The sequence below is a fragment of the Chenopodium album genome, chromosome 17 (assembly GCF_948465745.1).
Source record: "Chenopodium album chromosome 17, dcCheAlbu1.1, whole genome shotgun sequence".
NCBI classification, from domain to species: Eukaryota; Viridiplantae; Streptophyta; class Magnoliopsida; order Caryophyllales; family Amaranthaceae; genus Chenopodium; species Chenopodium album.
Window position 1 is genome coordinate 27,022,636 of NC_137850.1, and position 5,282 is coordinate 27,027,917.

The window sequence follows — 5,282 nt, forward strand, 5'->3', positions numbered from 1 at the left end:
AAGTGCCCCAAGGTGTTATGAAGGTAATCTTTTCCATGTCTTCTTCAGCCATGAGAATCTGGTTATATCCCGCGTACCTATCCATAAACAAGAGAAGCGCATGATTTGTCGTATTATCTACTAGAATATCGATGTGTGGTAAAGGGAAGTCGTCCTTTGGACTTTCCTTATTTAGATCTTTGTAGTCGACACACATTCTTACCTAATCCTTCTTAGGAACTGGTACCACATTTGCGGCCTATTCGGGGTATTTGGATACCTTGATAAAACCTGCAGTTATTTGTTTTTGCACTTCTTCTTTTATTTTAAGAGCTACGTCGGGTTTCATTCGACGTAACTTTTGTTTTACAGGTTTCATTCCTAGAATCAAGGGTATAGTGTGTTGAGCAATTTCTCTATTTATTCCTGGCATATCTTCATATGACCAAGCGAAAACATAGATGAATTCTTTTAGTAGATTTATTAAATCGGTTCTTTCCTCTTGATTAAGGGTTAAACCAATTTTAACTTCTCTCTTTATAGTTGGATCTTTTGATATATTAAGTGTTTTAGTATCTTCAATTATCGGTGTTTAATTTTCAAGTGTTTCCACTGCTTTAATTATTTCTTTATCGTTTTCATTGTTAGCAAAGCAATGCTCATCATCTTGGGTGCGAGAATGACACGAGAAGTAAGCGCACTACTACATTTTTGATCAAATGCAACGGTAAAAAAAGAACTAACACGACGCCGTTGGCATTACCGTTGCAATAGATCAATCTAATGCAACGGTTAATATAAATATGCTTCAAAAGACGGTGCTAATGCAACGGATAAACTATGCCGTGGCAATAGCCCATATTTGTCGTTGTAATAGAGCCATAGAGGAGCTAATATAACGGCACATAGAAGGTTAAGGTTTTCGTGAATGAACCGCCATTATTCCCTCCTAATATTTCTGAAAAATTTTAAAACCCCTCCAAAATTTATTTGACCGAAAAAAAAATAAGAAATTGTAATAAAACCTTATCTCCAAGGACTCCAACATATGGTGTGCTCTTATATTGTTAACAAAAAAACAAGTACCCCTCGTTACTGTAGCTTGAGTGGGCAGAGTGGCTGAGTGAGCCACCATTGTCCACCGCCCCACCGCCCCACCGCCACAAAATTGCCGTTAACTCCTGCAAGATCATAATCCTCTTCCTGTGAAGGTGTCGGCTTTGTTGGGGGTTCTGAAACCCTAGATTTCTCATGCTCCTATTGATTTCCGCCGAAGTTCGTACCTATTTTTCGTCGCTCTTCACCTCATCGGTAACACTCTCTTCTCTTTTTCCCTCCTCCTGAATTTATACTTTGTATTTATTTATTCTCTGAAATTGCTCATCTGTTTTCACGAAGATAATTCGAAACCCTTGTAATTGATTTGTTCACTGTGATTTGGGGACAATTTTAAATTTTTTGAAAAAGATTGTAATTTAGATGTTTAATTCTTGATAATTGTTTATTTATTTGGTTTTTATTAGTTTTTTTATGAAAAATACGTATGTTTTCTTGCAGTTCATTTGTTGAATTTTCTTGTTGAAGTATAGTGCCTGCTATGTATTCGATTAAATGCTAAGGTTTCTATTTAATTGGATTTTGTACTTCAACGCAATTAACATCATCTTTCGCAACTGACATTTCTCATTTTATTTGATCTAACTTATTTATAATAGCATATATTTGATTTACATACTTATCATTTGAAGTTGGATGATGAAATTCTGATTGAATTGATTAGAGGTTAATCTGTTCTTCTACCTTCTTCTATGGGTCGGTTATAAATCTGATTGTTAAGCCGACTTTTAAGAGTTTGTTCCAGTTGAGCGCCGACCCGTATTCGAATTATGATATCAAAGCTATTCCAGATAAATCTATCTTAACTCTAGTAATCTACCATAATCGTGTATTAGTCTTTACAATGTTTGGTTAGTGGCACTTGACCTTGGGTTGTATAGATGCATCTCTAGATCATTATTAGTCTTTTTAAGCTTTTAAATCTAGCTAATAGAACATTCATTTCATGTGTAAAATGTAATGGTTGCTCTATTCATCCAACATCCTAAATTGAAGTTTTTTGTTTCCTAACTCTTGCTTTTTTTTTTCATAGCAGGGGAAAAATTACTAGATAACTTTGTTATAGTTAGACTTTGAGGTTATATCAATTTTTTCCTACTCTTTTTTTTATACAATATTGCAGTAGTTTGGAGGGTAGAATGTTAATTATGCTTTCCTTGATTGTTATTTAGTTTTTTGTTTTTTTTTTGGTTATCTTTTTGAAATTACAGTAACATGTTCTTCAATTTAGTATACTTTTCCATTAAACTGACTTTAATTTAGTTGTGCTAGTCACCTATTATATATACAAAGCTTAGAAAAAGTTCTAGTTTGCAACAAATTAAAGGCCTTTAGATTTGTTATTAGTCCTAGTTATGTAGCTAGTATGATTTAACTACTATCAATGTATGCTTAAAGTTCTCTATTAATTCTTGAGGTAGGTGGTTGCTTCGTTAGACTCATTTAGAAACATTACGAAGAAATAATTCTATTGTAAGTTGGTAGGTTACTTTGGAGAAGTCGGGAGGGTTAGTGTGACTGTGTGAGTAGTGTGAATTGTCTCCGAATTCTCTCCTCTTTTCCCTTCCTTATGGAATGATAAGATTCTATTTTCCTCTATTGACTTAGTATATTTCTCCTCACAACGAACACTCATCAGTTAACTGCACTATCTATAATACCCTTCCCCTTAAGTTATGCCAATTCTTGATAGTCTAGCAAGAGATTTCCTTGGGGTAGGAGCCCTTCACTAAATCTAATCAATATGAACAAGGTTAGTTAGATTAATCTAGGTTGTGATGTGATGCTGTGTTGTGCTCTTGTTGTTAAATTCGTTATGTTATCTACATGTTGCTTGCTGCTGTCTCTAATGAGTGATACCAATGTGTAATTTAATGTTTATTATGTGATGTTATATACTGGTTATTAATGTGTTTACTTTAAAGAAATAAGTGAATCTGATATTACCTATGCTGTTTACAAATCTCAGTGTGTCAAATAATTGTTAATTTGATACAATTAATTTTAATCCATTTTAATTTTTTTTTTTTGCTTTAGCTTTGTCTTGACTACTTGTCTTCTAATCAAGGGTTTATTTTATTTGTTTATTTTTGTATTAGGTAGTTCAGGAACTAAATTTGGATGTTTTATGGTTGTTTTCATAAAATTGGATGGTATATATTAATTATGTATGTTGCTTATTTATCAATAATACAAGACTGTAAAAAATTAAAAAAAATTAAAAAAAAAAATTGATCCAAGGCATAAAGTCTTAAAGAAAAATTGTAATTTTCTTCTTGACATGTTATGCAGGGACAATAATTGATAACGTCAACCATGGTATACAGGTGGAGAATTATAGGCTTTCAATTTATTATGGTGGCGATTCTTGCTCAAGCTCAAAACTAATGTCACAATTTTGTTTTTGAAGAATAAACATTTAGTTATAGGTGTTGTTTGAACTTTTTTTTTTTTTTTGTTTAAGTCTGAAATTGTATCTATGTACTATGGAGTTTTTTTAAATCTCAATAAAATTTCCATTTGATTTCTCAAAATTGTCATTAATTATATAGTTTCTTATACACTTAGGTTTGCATATACTATATTGTTTCAAAAAAGGAATATATATATATATATATTCAATATATGAATATTGGTCGTCGCATTAGCTACCTTACCGTTGCGTTAGCTGTATATGATCGTTGTATTAGCTAAATATGGCTAATACAACGGCTATAAGGGTGCCGACGTGCCGTTGCATTAGATTTATAGCTAACGCAACGGCACTAGTGTTACCGTTGCGTTAGGTCATTTTGCCGTTGTATTAGAGCTAATGCCACGCCAGCGGATGCCACGGTATGGAGGCGTTGCGTTAGGCCAATGACAACGGTTTAAGGGCTCTAATGCGACGAATTTAGGCGTTGCATTAGGCTTAAAATGTAGTAGTGGCGGAAGAAGACATGTTATTAAATTCCGATACCATTACATAAAAAAAGAGATACGTCCGTTGGGACTTGACTACTGACTATCCTAGGAGTAAGTTATAAACTAGAAAGGATAGAAGGAGACACAACTATAGAAGATTTAATTAGAAGACTTGACTACAGAAGACTTGAATTCAGACTCAAAATCAGACTTAAACAACTCTGACTCATCGAACATTGGTCCTTGTCCTGCGGTGATGGAGATTCTTCGTCCACTCGGCGTAGTCACCTTCACAGTCTTTCACCATCCCTAAACTAATCCTTCCGCCGGAGTAATGAGCTTAGTAGGATCAAAGTCTTCACTTTGTAACACTGTTTGGATAAGCGCAGAGTTGTCGTCAATACGCTTGGGCTCATTTTTCTCGTACGTAAAAGAGAAGACCCATAACATTGAAGTCGAAGCATGGAGGTGCTTGCTCCTTGTAAATGGGAGTTGGGATCTCATCTAAGAAATTACAGTCCAAGAATATCTCGAACCCTGGTTGTCTTATCCCATCTTTGACGAACGGTTCGGGGAATTCGTGGCATGGAAAATCTTCACCCTCTTTTATGAACTGTCCATTTAGAGTTAGGGGATAGCGATCCATTGGAATAGCTTTTTTCTGGGTACGAGCATTTCTCCATGTGTTGAACTTTTCCCGGGCTCGCTTATAGTCTTCCGGAGTCGGTTCGAAACCAAGTCCAAAAGTATCTAACTTAGGGAGGCCAGGTAGTCCCATTTGCTTCGCTATTCCTTTCTTTTTTCCTAGAGTCATTCTGGGAAAATGCCCTTGTTTTATGAGAATAGAATTGACTATCATGTTTGAATGGAGATCGTAGCGAAGAGGGGTCTTTTCATCTTCCTCAATAAAAGAGACCTCTACGGCATTAAAGCCCCATAAGTCTTCATCGTTTTCATCGTGCTCCACATTTATGATTGGTTTATTAATCACCTTGATCCTCATAGGGGAAGCATCGATGGTGACAAGAATTCCCCCAACTATGGGTTTGACTTGCTGGTGGAGGGATGAAGGGACGGCCTTAAGGTCGTGAAGTCAAGGGCGTCCTAATAATAGGTTGAACGATGCTTTTATATCTACTAATTGAAACACAACTAAAAATGATGGTTTTTGCGACTGTCTTGAACGTCACTGAAAATAGCAAAAACGGTCGTTGAAAATAATTGCGATCGTCAACGGTCGTAATAGGGTGGTCGTTATTCACATGGTTGCAAAAAGAAAAAAT

At 35.2% G+C, this 5,282-nt stretch overlaps 1 long non-coding RNA gene across 1 annotated transcript; it reads left to right on the forward strand.

Annotated features, from left to right (window-relative positions):
- The first annotated feature begins 926 nt into the window (after positions 1 to 926).
- LOC145587725 (uncharacterized) lies at positions 927 to 3,629 on the forward strand. Its single transcript, XR_014101386.1, has 2 exons — positions 927 to 1,290; positions 3,388 to 3,629. It is a non-coding gene; the product is annotated as an uncharacterized LOC145587725 (long non-coding RNA).
- The last annotated feature ends 1,653 nt before the right edge of the window (positions 3,630 to 5,282 follow it).